This window comes from Vipera berus, assembly GCF_964194415.1.
Source record: "Vipera berus genome assembly, chromosome: 3".
Taxonomy (NCBI): Eukaryota; Metazoa; Chordata; class Lepidosauria; order Squamata; family Viperidae; genus Vipera; species Vipera berus.
The window spans coordinates 52,345,313-52,362,305 of NC_138204.1; the positions used below are offsets into that span (position 1 = coordinate 52,345,313).

Sequence of the window (16,993 nt, forward strand, 5' to 3'; positions counted from 1 at the left end):
AATTCTTAGGAACGGGATCATCTATCGTACTCGTACGGCTCGGTAAAATAGTAATGCTATTTTTGGAAAAACGAACTCTTCGGAGCCACGTTTTTGCAAGATGGTTTTGCAAGTTCCTCTTACCTTCCAAACAGAGAGGGCGTTGGAAAACACCTCTCCTTTTATCACGAGAGGGTGCCGAGAAAGTTATACCTGGGTCGAGTGGGGATAGGTATATACAAGATCAAATTACACCCTGGGCAAAACAGTCGCCTGTGATCTTTGACGGAAATTTGTCCCCAGAGTCTGCCCTCTACCTGCCTTTTAAATAAACATCAGAATAGGGATTGCGTAAATACCGTTTACGCTACATTGCTAAACGGGTAGGGTTCTGCCCATCCATCCCCAGGTTAAAGGATTTAGAAGAGGAACAAGAAGATAACAAAACGGGGGGGGGGGGAAATAACAATAACAAGAATCAGAACACAGCCTCCTGTGGGATTTGAACAGCATTCAATTAAAGATGCTGCCCATCCAGGGCATCCCTGAAGATTGCGTTGGGGGAGGGGGTAGATATGTTATAGCCAGTTGAGCTAAGTAGTGGAGTTCATCGGGTGGAGACTTAATACCTGGGATTTTATTCTGCGTTACTCTATTTAAAAAATAATAATTTCGCAGAAGCAAGGGGGGGGGCTGGGAACTCGAGACTTCGGACTCCCCTCGGGCGGTTAATTGTCAATTGGAAGGAGGAGTTATTTACATACGGGAAGGGAGACGTGGCCAATGAGAAAGCGCTATAGGTGCCGTGGCTACTGATTGGCAAGCGCCAGGGCCAGTAGGCACGAGAAGGTGGGTTTTCACGAAGGGGACTCGCGGCCAGCGCCGGTAGCTCGTTGTCATTTCTGGTTGGGTAACGCGGCGGCGGTGGTGGCGGCGGAGCCGGAGCGGACGGCGGCAAGGGCAGGTACCCGGCATTGGCTCTCGGGTTGGGGGCGTCTTGGCTTTGTGAAGAGAAAAAAGGCGCCCTGCCAGTCAGTGCCTCGTCTCCTCAGAAAGCGGAGAGGTTTCTTGGCCGGGGAGACTCCAGCCTCATCAGTCTGCGTACGGGGAGCTTTGCAGCCACCCTTCGGCCCCCTTATCTTTTCCCATTGGAGAGGCCTCTTTCATTCTCTTCCCTGCAGGGAAATCTCAGCAGATCGGGCTATTTGCTGCTTGGTGGCGACTTGCTCTCATCCTGGTAACAACCGCCACTCATTCCACCCCCACCCCCCCACCCCACCCGCCGCTGCTTTCCAGGTCCAGTTCTTGGGCCAAGCTTTCCGTTTCTTTGCCAGAGACTTGAGTGGAACGGGTCTGGCTTTTAAAAAGGAACATTTGTAGTTAAAACACGAAAAGAAAACGAGAAATAACACGTCCCTCACCATCAGTTTGACATGGAAGCCGGCCTAAGAATGATTGCAAATGCAGCGTCTGGTCTTAATAGGAAGGGCGGGAATAGAAAGAGAGAGAGAGAGAGAAAAGGGAGAAGGCGCGAATGAAGACCCAGTTTGCTCCCAGCAGCAACCCCGCAGCAGTCACGGCTTCTGGAGATGTTGACACACCTTGCGTTTGCAGCCTAGACTGTAGGGTCCATTTTTATAAATAACACAGTTGTGGCAGTAAATGTTACTACCCTAGCACACAACCAGAAAGAAGGGGAAAGGTCTTTTTGTGGCCACTCTCTCTCTCTCTCCCCTTTCTCGAATTGTGCAAGGATAATTTGGAATCCTGGGTTGGGGAGGGGAAGAGAGATTTAAACTCTCATCTTATTTCCTTCTTATCATGGCTTTGGGCTGGTTTGGAACTAGACTGCCAGCCCAAGTTAAACACGAAGAAGACTAGAGGAAAGGCTTCATAGAGACAGTTTTCTTCTGAACCACTCTCTGCTAAAGAGATGTTGTCCCCGAGTTCTCAGAATTTTCAATTTACCTGGCAGACTCCTGCCTTTGCACCTTTTGGGGTTGGTTTCTTGTGCTTGTTTTTATAGGTTAAGAATGAAGTCTGGGCAACAAGTTGTGCAGATTTGTCATTTTCATTCTAAATAGCCAAACATATTTAAATGAGCAAGGAGTGTGTTCCTATAAATGTTGGTCTCAGTTGACAAAAATCAGTGGGAAACTTTGTTGTCAGATAGAGAGACAAGAGACAGTATTGTCCCAAGCTTATATGCTTTCCAAAAAAAGTATTTGTCAGAACCTGCCTAAAATGTCCTGACATGTAGAAGAACAAAATAATGAATCCCATGATCAAAAAGTTTTTGATACAAGTGCCATTGAACTTACTAGCAAGAAGCAATCCTAAAAAATTAGGGTGAAAACACAATTGTCCTCTTAGTTAGTTCCTATTTATTTTCAGTAGGGCTATGCATGAGAAACTGCTGCCAAATTTATGCCTGAACCATGAAAACAAATTTATACTTTGTTTGTTTGTTTAGATTCATATGGCCATCTCTCTTGACACAGTGACTCTGGGCCATGAACAATTATGTGATAACTAACTACAATGGTTAAAAATATCATAATGTCTGTAATAAGCTCTAGCAACCAGATACTTTTATTTCCCCCCTCCTATTCATTGGTAAAGACACCATAATAAAATGTTCATTTGTCAAAAAGTAGCAGTAAAAGTAGAATTATTTACTAGAATTATATATTGCCCTTATATTCTACAATTCTAGTCAGTGTACATAGTGTTCCTTCCCCCACCTATTTTCCCCAACACAACAAACAACCTGTGAGGTGAGTTGGGGTGAGAAAAAATGACTTATCCAAAACCCTTCACGCCTAAGGGGAAGGCGAGAATCCATAATGTCCCAGTTTCCAGTCCAATGTCTTAATCACTATACCAAATGGATTCTTTGATAAAATACATATTTCAGGTTTATTTAAAATACCAGAAGTTTTTCTGCAGCCTTGACATGAGTTACAGTTGCACTTAAAGAGTACTTTTGTTTTGCAAAATTAAATGTTCATTACTAGAACCAGCTGAAAGGTAGAAATTTGTTGATGCAGAATTTTGAGTGAAAAATCTTTTAAGCATAACTTCCTTATAGTTTTCATGTTGCATAGTACCACTTTTCAAGAATGCCTACATAGTAAAGATGGCTGAAGGGAAACTTAAGGTTGTGAGAATAAGTGCTTCCAGTTATCTTTCACTAAACTTTATATTCCTTTTCTGAATACTGCTTGAATATTGTATTAATAAGGACTGCAGTTTAGAGCAATAGGAATTTCACAAAGTGTTTAAAATTTGAAAAATATTTTCTTGTAACTTATTTTCAAACTTGGTTTATGGGCATTTCATTGGGTTTGCTTTCTGCTTAAGGTATAATACATAGGAAAAATTGTATAAATTTATGTTCATTCTGTTTAGCAAACTACAGGTGAATTTACTCATTTAAATCATATTTAATGACTGAACCATCAGAATCTTTGTTCAGACATGAGAACTCATAATATTGATTGTACGAGAGATTTAGGATTTATGTAAACCTGCAAACATCACTCTTGTCTCACTCTGCATATTATACTAGCCATTATTCTTCTACCTCAGCAAGGCAAAAAAATATTGCGAAGAATCCCATCTACTCAGATGAAATAAAAAAACTATATAACTCAGTACAGTTCTTCCCCTATAGTAAAAGTTCAGAAGTGATTAGCACAATGTAGGTGAAAGTCTAGATAAAAAGGCTATAGTTTTTAGACTGATAGCTTGCAACATTTTATTTGTTTGTTTGTTTATCTCACATGAATCTGACATCTAATTGTATTTATCTGTAATTATAGTGCCTTTGATCTCCTCTTTTGTCCTCTTTTAGCTTCAGGAGGCACAAGGTGTACTATATCTGATTTATGGTCTCTTAAATCCCTGTCTGGGTAGTTGTTGATAGTTTGGCTGGTGAGACTTAATACTTTGTTTATTTAGGTGCTGTCTCATTACCAAGCTTAGCACATCTTTTTAAGTGTCCTCCCCAAGTAGTCGTGCAGCATTTCTTTCGGTTATGGGCAGCTTCTAGAATCCCTTCCAGTGCTGATTTTGTTTGCTTCTCTCCCCAATTCCTATACATTTAATTATTCATATTTTGGAATATTTTCCCTTAAAAATACTTTAATTAATATGGGCCAAGGAACAGTACCTCTCATACCAGTTGTATCATCTTGAAGAATAACAGGGACCAAAGTTTGCTTCATGAAATAAAATCTCACATCATAAGTGCTTTTACTTGAATATAGTTGGAGCCTTCAACATGCCATTAGCTTCCATTGTAAAGAAATAGAATAGGTTTATTATCTTGGATTTGGTGCTTTTAATGATTTAACAATAGCAACAAAACCACTGAAACCGTAACATGATTTGGCTCTGTTTTGATGTTTAAGTCTCAATCTATTAGATGAGAATAAATTTATATCTCTGTCAAACAAATTTAATAAATTATTTTTGGTATTGTATTGTCAGTATTCATTAATATTCATATGACAAAGACTAGAATAAGAGAAATTGAAAATTACTCCCAATATAACCAAATTAAGGAAAAAGTATTAAGAAAAGTGTGTTTGATAATACTGTAGTAAGCTTCACAAATGTTCTTTAGAAAAGTTTAAAAACCCTTAATTTGGATTGCTAGTGTCATTCAAAGAGCACTGATCTGGGTTGGATATCCTAAACCATGTTTTGTTTAATCATTGTTTATTAAACTATAAAAAGTTAACACAGCATGCTAAATGTTAATTAACCACTGTGAATTATTGCATAGAATGATGTGCGGAACAGTTTGATGAATATAACTTTTTCATTTTTTAAAAAGTAATGACTCAAGTATGCTTGTTGTGGAAGGAAAATAGTTCAGGCAGACATTTGCTCTAGTATGAACTGTCATCTAGCATTATAAGTGAAGATGAAATTTATTCTTAACTGTTTTATTTCATGGAATCTACAAGTTTAATCCTAGTCTGGAACTTCGGTTTGTGAATGAGACATCTAAAAACTTTCAAACGATGTTGCACATTCTCATGAATACATGTTTACTACAAGTCAAGAATATTTTTTTATAGAACAGGATTTTCTACAATAATGAACTTTATAAATTGTTCCAGAGGTGTCCTATTTTCTACAATGGGGAGCCTCCTCGAACCTATAATGGAACTGTATCAGATTCCAGAGCAGAATTGTACCTAGAATAGAATTCTGTTACTACTCATAGATGCTGGTATCTAAGTCTATAATACTCATCCATCATGATTTTTTAATTTAAAAATGGTTTGCATTTTATTCTGTAAGCTAGAAAATGAATCTCTTGGTAGTCTTTGGGCATTGCCTTGCCTTTCCATTCAACTGCGTAAGTCTTACATTGGTAGTGTTTTTTAAGCTTCTTAATTTCGGATATGGTGTTTATTTTATTGTAAGTCCCATGTCTAATAAGAATTGCTTCACTGTCATCTCTAGTTCCATTTATGAACTAACTATAAGGCAATTATTGCAGAATAGTAAAATGCAGTATGGGTATTATCTTTTCATACTTCATACAATAAATGTTCCTGATATTGCTGTAAAATTAAATATGAATAATGAAATATACCTCTAAATGTCTGTCTATGTAATAGCAAAAGCTGTGGTAAGAGCCTTGCATTTATTTAGGATTGTTGTTTCTTTATAATCTCAGACTGATTGCAACTGATACAAATATTTTATCAGTTTCACAAAAGTCTGCATCTGACTTGATATCTAGTTATGGTGTCTTTTTAAGGTAGTAGTCGTGAAAGTTGAGATATTTTAGTGTTGCTTTTAAATAATAATGGTATTTATAAAATAAAATGTCTATAATTGGTTTTGATATAGAATTATTAAATTATTTAATGACAAGGGGAGTTAACTCCCTGCCTTTTATTTACTAAACGCCTTTTAAGTTAATATTTGGGTCTGTAAAATGTAGAAAATCTGATTTTTAGAGTTTGCTAATAGCAGGCAAATTGATTTTATAAACAGATAGTTTCCAAAGTCTCTTTGGTTAGTGACATAAAAGAAGTCATATAATTGAGCGCCTAAACAAGAACCCTTCAAGGTTTCAGCTTTGGTGGCTCACTAATAAACCTTTGAAAATGAGGTTAAGAGAAGTGCTATCATAAAACATACTGCAATGAGTATCAATATTCTGTGTAATAAAATAAAATGCATATGAGTTAATTAGCAGCAAATGCTTAAAGGCCAATTTGTGCATTTGTTACTAGTTTTGATAGAAATCCTTTGATATTTACATAGTAGAGAATATTATAGGAGTTTCTAAATAGTATAGTTTAATTCTGCATGTTAATTTTGTGTTGTTCAGACAAATGAATAAAAATAGTTTTACTAAATGCTTTTAATCTATAGACCTATAGATCAAAGAAAAAGTGATATATAAAGGTGGCAAATTAAAAAAAAAGTGGTGGTTACTTCCATCATTGTGTCAATTACTTAGTACAAGAAAATATTGAGCAGCATGGCAGGCTAAGAACAGGAGTATTATAAGGTAATAAGGATAAGATCACAGATTTGTCTTATTTCCAAGTATAAAACTTTACATTTTCTCATTCATTCCACCTGAGATAGTCAGAATTTATTACATTGTTATCAATTTACAATGATATAAAGATTACAGAATTGTAATAAAAATAAGAGGTTTCAATCCTTCACATACTATTATTTTAAATTTCTTAAAGAAATGTGCATGCTAATTGCTTGATCTACTCACCAACACATACAGCAGAGATTTGGAATTTACTATCCAAGAAAATATATTTTCTCTACATGGCAGTATTTTGCCTATAATTTTGTAAATGTGAATTAAGAATGAAAGCTAAAAGTAAGTTATATTAAAGAGAGATAGGATCTGTGACATCTGCATATAGTGTTTTTCAGCATAGAGTATAAAGAATAGTGAAACTACTACTCTCCCCACAAATTATGACATATACCGTATTTTCCAGCGTATAAGACGACTTTTTAACCCACGAAAATCTTCTCAAAAGTTGGAGGTCGTCTTATACACCCAGTCGTCTTATACGCCGGAAAATACTATTCACCTCTCTGATCTTTTCTCTTTTCTGCTGGACGGCAGGATCGCTGGGTGAATGGAGGTAGGCGATGGCGACCCGTGGTTAAACGGCTGATGGCGAACGGGTGATGGAGGGCAAACTCTTGTCAGCTCCTGGGGCGGCTACTGCAGCCGCCGCCGTTGCTCTCTGTAGGACTGGCCATGCTGGCGCTTCCAATGCTGGCTGTCAGGTCCCCGAAAAGAGGAGGGGCAGGCGGTCCCCAGAGGCACGCTGCTCGACAGGAAGGGAGCACCTTTGCTCCTGCCGAGGCACCGCCTGACCCGCCCCGACTGGAAGAATCGCTTGCCCGGTCACAGAGTGTGGAACAGCGGTACTTGGCGCCCCTCTTGCCCGCAGACCATGCAGCGGCCCTCGCCAGCCGGCCTCGGCATGGCCGCCCCAAGCCCGGCTCTCTAGCGTGTCTTCCGGGCCCGCCTGGCCAACCGTCTCCTGGGTGGGGCTTGGCTCCAGACGCGGCAGCTGCTCCATCTGCAAATGCTATCTCAAAGCTGGATCGCACTTGGCCGTGCAGGCTGCCGAAAGGCAGGGACTCAGAGTTCCCGTGGTGGTTGTGGCTTCTGGCATGCTGTTTGCAGAGTCTGGCCTGGAAGAGCGCGTGGCTTTGCACCATTTGCATCAGACGGGGCTGAATCAGGCTTGTGTCGGACACTTGGCAACTGGCATGTAAGTATTTTCCGGCGTATAAGACGAAAAATCTTCTCAAAAGTCAGGGGTCGTCTTATATGCCAGAAAATACGGTAAATTGAAAATGGATTATCTATTATGTATTGTCTTCCAATGCTGTTTCTTGAATACTTTGAGAACCAGTGAATGGAACAGTGTGTGTGTGAAAAACTCTTTATTCTATTAATAAAATTAAATTAAGAGGTATTTTTAGACCTCTTGAGTAAGCCCTAATTCTTGTCATCTAACTCAGTTGGGTAATTTGCTTTGTTCTCCAGTTATGAATATCTATGACTTAGCAGTAAATTGAAGTATTTTTAGTATTGTGTTGTTGCTGTTTTTTAGCACTTTTAATTTTTGATACACAGTTTTCTCCCTGTAACTGCTAGTCTTGTTAGAATATTCTGGACTTTTATTTAGTAAATTACTGATCTTACGCAGTACAAGAAAACTATGGCAGTGTTGTATATTATATTAATTGGCTTCATCAACAGATGAAGATATTGAAGTGTTTCAGTTCCACAGTCTCCTCACACCTGATCCTTTAAACATTTACAGTAGATTATTGCAGAAATTCTTATTTCAGTGGTTCAGAATAGAAACAAGTAGTGCTTTGATTGAAATTTATTTTGTAATAATTTCCATCTCCAGCCACCCTGCTTCTAGCTTCTAGGGAAAGTTGACATGTAATGTTGATTAATAGTAAAAATGTTTTGTTTAAAACATTATTTCAAATATTTTTGAAAAATTAGTATTGCCACTTGGGGGAGCTAGGACAATTTATATTCCAAATTGTTGTGAATCTTGCTAAACCTGATAGGGAATTTGGAAAAACAAGTGGGAAGAAATTTATGAATTACTTAACATTTATAATGGCTTATAAAATAACTTGGAAATTGTAAAAAATCTGAAAATTCAATTTTTGGTTAATAAACCTTTAAGACCAATATGCCTAATTTCAATAAGAAATTTGGCCAGAGACTGCATTTAATTGCATTGCTGCAATTAATCAGCAGTAATGTTACAATAAAAGTCTATTTGATACACTAATTTCAGCCATTTCGTGTAACAGTTGATTTCTTCATGCAGTATGTAACATTGTTAGTTAATTGCTAACAGTTTTCTCAACATATGACAAATGACAATTGACCTGTTCAGCAATTTGATATTTAAAGGTACCCCTATATGTACACTGTACATTGTTGATTCTTATGAGGTCACCGAAGAATGACATTTAGGAATATTTAAAAGGAAAAACCATTGTTTGGTTATGAACGATAACCCAAACTATAGACTATCTTAGACTTCAATTATTTAAATTATTTAAAACTTTTTAAATCATGACTTTCAAACTCAAATCATTTTCCCAATTTGTTTGCTTCCTTTGACAGTGTACCAGTAGCTGACAGTCTCACAAACAGTGAAGAACTTCAGTGGTGGCATAGTTTGTCATAAGGTGACTAAATGCAATGTGAGGAATGCATATACCTTAAACTTGGCATTCCTTGGTTCAAAGTAATTTCTTCTCAAACCAAGAGAGGATCCATAGTACCTGGCTAAGACTGGCAAGCTGCACAGTCACTTTTTTATTTCTATTTTATTCTGGTCTGTCAGCGATCTGCCACTCTTCCAAATTTTGGAAATTTTGTGGTAGGATTTGCCCAAACTTGTCTACTAGTCACATCCTGGTTAGATATTGGATTGGACACTGTCAATGATGACTACAAGTTAGTTTATCAGAATCAGAAACCATCTCTGGAGAAGATACTTCCATACTATTGCCCAGAAAACTACATAAAGATCAACTTGAGGAAATTTATATATATATATAAATATATAAATGATGATACCCAGCTTTTCCTTTCGACCCCAAACCACCCCAGTGATGCCCTCAACGTGATGTCCCGTTGCCTGGAGGCGGTTTCGGGTCTGGATGGGGAGGAACAGACTTCAACTCAACCCCGACAAGACTGAGTGGCTTTGCATACCTTCATCCCGGGTTTATTCGGACATTCCACCTCTTGCTATGGGGGGTGAACTATTACCCCCCGTAGATAGGGCTCGCAACTTGGGAGTCCTCCTAGATTCACGACTCACCTTGGAAGACCATATAGGAGCTGTGACTAGGGGGGCTTTCGCCCAGGTTCGCCTGGTGCGCCAGTTGCGGCCCTATCTAAGCTGCAATGATTTATGCACGGTCACTCATGCGCTCGTGGCCTCTCGTCTGGACTACTGCAACGCTCTCTACATGGGGCTGCCCTTGAGGACCACCCGGAAGCTCCAACTGGTACAGAATGCAGCCGCGAGAGTTGTGTTGGGAGTCTCCCGATACTCCTACGTTACACCTTTGCTCCGTGAGCTGCATTGGTTACCAGTTGCCTTCCGGGTGAGATTCAAGGTACTAGTAATGGTGTTCAAAGCCCTCCATGGCAGGGGGCCGGAGTACCTCAGGGAACACCTGCTGCCGGCATCAAGCTCCCTGCGCCCAGTGCGTTCCCACAGAGAGGGCCTCCTCAGGGTGCCACCGATCAGAGAATGTTGATTGGTGGCCCCCAGGGGGAGAGCCTTCTCTGTGGGCGCTCCGAAGCTGTGGAATCAGTTACCGGTAGAGCTCCGGATGGCGCCCGATCTTCGCTCCTTTCGTCGCGATCTCAAGACGTTTTTGTTTGTACAAGCCGGCCTAGCCTGATGGGGATTGGTGGGGTTTTTTATTTTTTGTATTCTTAATTTTATCTTTGGGGTTTTATAATTGTATATCAATTGTTTTAAAATTGGGCAATCATTTAATTTCAATCATTTAATTTCTTTTTAATATTTGTATTTTGTATTTTACTCTTGCCCTGTGAACCGCCCTGAGTCCTCAGGGAGAAGGGCGGTATAGAAATATTATTAAATTAAATTAAAATTAAATATATATATATATAGACGCGGTGGCTCAGTGGGTTAGGATGCTGAGCTTGTCGATCAGAAGGTCGGCAGTTTGGCGGGTCAAATCCCGAGTGCCGCATAGCAGAGTGAGCGCCTGTTACTCGTCCCAGCTTCTGCCAACCTAGCAGTTCGAAAGCACGTAAAAATACAAGTAGAAAAATAGGGACCACTACGGTGGGAAGGTAACAGCGTTCCGTGCGCCTTTGGCGTCTAGTCATGCCGGCCACATGACCACGGAGACGTCCTCGGACAAGCGCTGGCTCTTCGTCTTTGAAACGGAGATGAGCACCGGTCCCTAGAGTCGGAAACGACTAGCACGCATGTGCGGGGGAACCTTTACCTTTTATATATATATATATATATATATATATATATATATATATATATATATATATATATATATATATATATATATATATATATATATATATATATATATATATATATATATATATATATATATATATATATATATATATATATATATACATACATATATATATATAGTGTGTCTGTGTGTGTCTGTGTGTGTAAACAACAATAACATAATAATAAAGTTGGAGGGGACCTTGGAGGACATCTAGTCCAACCCCCTGCTCAGGCAGGAAACCCTATACCATTTCAGACAAATGGCTGTCCAGTCTCTTCTTAAAAACTTCCAGTGTTGGAGCATTCACCGCTTCTGGAGGCAGGTTGTTCCACTGGTTAATTGTTCTAACTGTCAGGAAGTTTCTCCTTAGTTCTAGGTTGCTTCTCTCCTTGAGTAGTTTCCATTCATTGCTTCTTGTTCTGCCTTCAGGTGCTTTGGAGAATAGCTTGACTCCCTCTTCTTTATGGCAGACCCTGAGACACTGCTATCATGTCCCCCCTCATCCTTCTCTTCATACCCAATTCCAGCAACCGTTCCTTATATGTTTTAGCCTCCAGTCCCCTAATCATTTTGTTGCTCTTCTCTGTACTCTTTCTAGAGTCTCAACATCTTTTTCACATTGTGATGACCAAAACTGGATGCAGTATTCCAAGTGTGGCCTTACCAAGGCATTGTAAAGTGGTATTCATGTGATCTTGATTCTATTCCTCTGTTAATGCAGAACTAGCACTGTGTTGGCTTTTTTGGCAGCTGCAGCACACTATTGGCTCTTAGTTAAGTGATTGTCCACTAGGATTCCAAGATCCCTCTCACAGTCACTACTATTGAGCAAGGTACCCCCTATACCAGGGGTCAGCAACCTGAAACAGTGAAAGAGCCACTCGGAACCAGTTCCCTCACAAAAGGAAAAACTGGGAGCCGCAAAAAAAGCGTGCGCATGCGCGTACATGCGCAGAACAAGGTTTGACTGAAGAGTGGAGCCATATTTGAATTGATTGGTTAAACTTTTTAGTCCCACTTTTTCGGGGGGACTACACACAACAGAAGACTGGGAGCCGCAGGAGATGGCTGAAAGAGCCGCATGCGGGTTGCAGACCTGTGCCCTATACTATACCTGTACATTTGGTTTTTCTTGCCTAAATGTAGAACCTTACTTTTTTCACCATTGAATTTCATTTGTTAGATAGCACCCAGTGTTCATGTCTGTCAAGATCCTTCTGTATCTTAAGCCTGTCTTCTGGAGTGTTGGCTATTCCTGCCAGCTAGGTGTCATCTGCAAATTTGATGAGTTCCCCATCTATCCCCTTGTCCAAATCGTTGATGAAAGATGTTGAAGAGCACTGGGCCCAGAACAGAGCCCTGGGGCACCCCACTACACACTTCCCTCCATGTAGATGCGGTTCCATTTTAAAGACCATAATTATATTTATGGTGAAAATATAAACCGGGGTCTGAGGTTTTACTGTTTTTAGAATGTATTACATTCTAGGGATTTTAAAGTACCATGAACTATTTTAAGAATTATCAATAAAATTGGAGAATTAGTGAAAATTAACTAAATTTAGTTAAATATTAACTAAAATTTAATTTTACATAGTATAGTGCAGTGCAGTGGTGCCATTGTTTCTTTCTGTATAGTGGTGAGAATTAAATTGCATTTTTCAGCCATTCCATATATATTTCACCAAAGGTTTTTACATGAAAAAATATTGAGAATGTTTACAAGGGCTAGGTCTGATAGCAATACTATAAATAGTTTACCCATAGATAAAGCAGTGAATTCAGTGGAACTTACTTATGTATTAAAATAAGTACAGGATTGCAGTTTTCCCATTAAATTAGATGCCGACACTCTAATTAAAATATTAAAATACTAGTTGAATCTTGGGCTACATTTTAAACTATTTTAAATGTTGTAAAAGAATGGAATGAAAAAGCATACATGTAATAGGGAGACATCTGCAAATGACCTAAACAATTGGCGGGTACAGTTTGCATGATGTTAAGATGATATTTTTCCTGTCCCGAAGAGATGCTAATATGTTCTGAAAAAGAAGTGGTAGAAAGGAAACGGTATTATTAGACAATAGCCTTTTGAGCTGACCCAGATTCCTTCAGTTATTCAAAATGGTTATTTACAAAACATATTTTTTAAAAAAGTTAACTTGCTTTGGTGTTTAGAAAATATTGCCAGGGAAATAGATATGATTAAATTAAATGAACAATGTATTTGCTGAATATCTGTAACTATTATTAGAACTGGGAATCATTAATATCCTGAAACTTCAATTAAAACTTGACGGAACGTGGAATGATTAATTTGTAATTTAAACATCCTTTGCCTCCCCATGTGGGAAACAATGAATATGTAACAGTATACATTACACATACATATTTTAAAAACTCACCCAGTTCACTATATCTCTGCACACCTTTTCAAACTTCTCATCTCTCTTTTCAAAAACAAAACAAAAAACACATTAACTCTAGCCAAGCAAAACTCCCTTTGTTTCATTCATGTATTCCTCATATACTTTGTTTTGCAATTTTTCTGTCTGTATGACCAAAGTACCGGTATTTATTTTTTTATACTGGTCATTCCCTTTTCAACATTCCTTTATAACCCTTCTCCTGTTACCTGATTTTAAATCAATCAAGTCCAAATGTTCTCCCAATATGCCCAATTCTTATAATAACATGTTTATTCATAGCTATTTTTGCTTCTTTTATCAAACTTTTGTTACTCATAACATATATTACATACTATGATTCTACTTGCGTTTGATCTACTTCATCAATTTTCTCTTGAATACTATGAAATTTATCTACTTGGTCTAATTTTATACCATTTATGTATGATTTTCAATTCTCTTCATTTTCCATATTAAACATAATTACATTGATTTTAGTGCATTAAATTTCAGATCCATACTCATTGCTTTATTGAATTTAATACCCATTGCAAAACATTTGGATTTTCAATCAATGTCATGGCAATGCTTGCATAGAAATTCATAGACATTCACCTATCAACACCTACCAACCAACACTTCTAATATAAGCACAAGCATACTTTATTTCATATATATTTTAATACATTTGTTGAATCACTAATTAAGGCTTACATTTATTTTTATTCATGCTTTGCTTTCATTATATACTGATATTATGACATTAAGTAATCAATTTTCAACTTCATTTTTTATAATTCAAGCCCATTCATTAATGTGCTCTTTTTGTAAACTTTCAGGAAACTTTTAAATGAATTATCTGCTGAAGAACAAAAATCTGGTTGCATGTACTTCTACTACAGATTGTTTCTACTACTACAATTTTGCTCACTGCCATCTTCTAGAATCTATACTCTTACAACAAGAATTTTTGCAAACACTTTGCCAGGCACACTCTTGTTACCTTTGTATAAGAGAACAGTAATAGCATTCTTCCAATGATCAGGCGCAGATGGAGTCTTCACAAACTCCAGTTATGATCATAATTGGGCCCAAAATATAAGTCATTGAGCGAAGCGGCAGTTAAGCAAGATGCCATGTGACCGCTTCTCTTAATGACTGTAATCCCAGTTCTCTCAATTACAGTTGTTAAGTGGAGTGCTGGGAGAGGGCCTGGGCCTTCCGGATGTGGTGGGGCATCATACTCAGGAGGCCTGGACCATCTATTTGCCCACCAGGAAGAATAGTCATGAGAATGATGACATTTGCTATCAAATTTGGAGTCTCAGGACACTAATAAATGCCATCATTCCGAAAGGTTTAGAATGCTGGCGTTTGTGAGGAGAAAACACCGTTAAATGCAACGCTTTGAGTCTTCCAAAATATTGGTGTTCGTTTGCGTTTTTGCCAGATTTGAGGTCTATTTCTCCAGACTTCCAGAGGAGCAAAATCAATGTTTTTTCTCCAGAAGGAAAATGATACTGAATGTGAGCATTCTTGAAAGGCTCAGAATGGTGTTATTCGCTAGAGTTTTCACCAGGTTTGAGGTCTCATCCTCCAGGGGAGGGAAAATCCCTCAACTCACTGGGGGAAATGGACCTGAAATCCAATGTCCCCTCCACTTGGAACCTTTCCTGCCAGCTTCCCTGTTGACTTTCTGGGGAAGCCGGCAGAGAGGATTGCAAAGGTGATCATAGGGCACTTGGCAAACTGTAATAAATGTAAATAAGTTGCCAAGCACTCAAAATGTGATCTATGATTGAGGGCAGCCAGCATGTTGTTTTACAGCAGCTCGAAGTTATTTACAGCCATAAAGCACTCATTCCTAGGCATTCCTGAGTATGAATGGTCGAAAAACAATCGTAAGTCAAGGACAAGTTGAACAACCATTTGATAAACAAATCACACCCATAAACTTCAGCTGCCTCCAGTCTAGTAACCCACCAGCTAGAAGATACATACAGTATATCAACCCATTCCACATACTTTAGTAAAATTGCTTACAATTAAAGTGATGCCTCTAGGTTAAAAGTTTAAAACTACATTGGATTCATGCCTCATATTTGATACACAATGCATCAGTATTCCTTTCAGTCAAAGGTTGAGCATTTTTTTCTGTTTCATTTAAGAACTGACATAAGCCATTCACATTGAAGTTAAATTAAAAAATGAATCCATTCCATTGCAGATCGAGCTGGAACCTATGTTGATTTATCATTTATGACTTAGAAGTAATGTAAAATATAGAGAAACTTGACTTCAGTTGAATTCTGGCACAAAAATTGACTCAAGTAGCAGACAACATATTTAAAACATGTATTGACAATATATGCATGCCTTTGGATAGTTGGCTTTTCTGTACCCAGTATTGGGCAGGGCTAGCTTTTCTAGTTGCTCCCACAATGCCCTGGAACAAGCTTATGTGCTTTATTCATAATTTAGGGCCAGTCATATGTGCATGCATATATGAGAGATTGAGAGCACTTTCTTAATTTAATTGTTTGTGTCTTGGCTATTTGTATTTAAGATTAAAATGTGATATTTGCCTGAAGGAAAGGATTTTGTAACATACAAAACAAATAAAGCTTTGCCAAACATTTCTTGGACAGCAGGCATATTGCTGATCATAAATCATTTTGTGAGCAGAGTAGAACTACAGTAGGCAGATAAGATGTACTTGCAGCTTTAATTTCTTTACTTTTTGCCCTCTTTTTCTTCATATCCATTATACATGTATTGGTAGTATTATATACATAAAAATCCCTACATGCTGCATATATTAATTTTATAGGGAAAAGTTATATGTGTCATCACAGTACTTGGATATTTCCTTATGCCAGGCATAAGCAACTTATTTTGCCTTTTTAGCAAAAATAAATGACATAGATTATTAAGACCCATTGTTTCCATAAACTTTAAATTCTCCCTTCCAGATAAAAAAAAATCCACCAATGATATCATTGCATCTTTGAATATATCTCTTATTGTTTGTCATTATTGGACCTCTTTGTATGAGGGGAAGGCTTCTTGGCCATTAAGCCCACATAATGCATACAATTTTAAGTGAAAGCTGTGATGGAAAACTAGTTTAAAATCAGATTTTTTCCCAACAGCAGCAACTACAGTATAATAGTAGTAGGTTGCATTTATAGAGCTGGAGTCTCTATCTACAGTATGTGTACTTACATGTTCCAAAGATGATTAAAGAAAATGAAAAACATGGAAAAAGGAATAGCAAAAGAATGTTATATTGCATGCCATTCAGCCAATTTTTAAACAAATCACTACAACTTAAATCATATAAAATAATATTCATTACTACTTATTAAAGTTACACTTTAACATTTTTCATACTATATAAATTGAAAAAAATCTAGACAAGTAGAATTGATAATTACCATTTAAAGATTTAGCTGGAATTTTTAATAAGAACATTTTAATTATATTTTAATTATAATTCAGTAATATATATT

General features: G+C 37.8%; 1 protein-coding gene across 2 annotated transcripts in view; it reads left to right on the forward strand.

Annotated features, from left to right (window-relative positions):
* Window positions 1–878: 878 nt before the first annotated feature.
* The window catches only part of FKBP5 (FKBP prolyl isomerase 5), a 51,247-nt gene continuing 35,132 nt past the window's right edge, over window positions 879–16,993 (forward strand). The window contains exon 1 of one of the 2 annotated variants that reach the window (XM_081325214.1): window positions 879–943. The gene's annotated coding sequence lies outside the window, so the exon portion shown is untranslated. The remainder of the gene's footprint in view (window positions 944–16,993) is intronic. The other variant, XM_081325213.1, reaches the window with a different exon arrangement.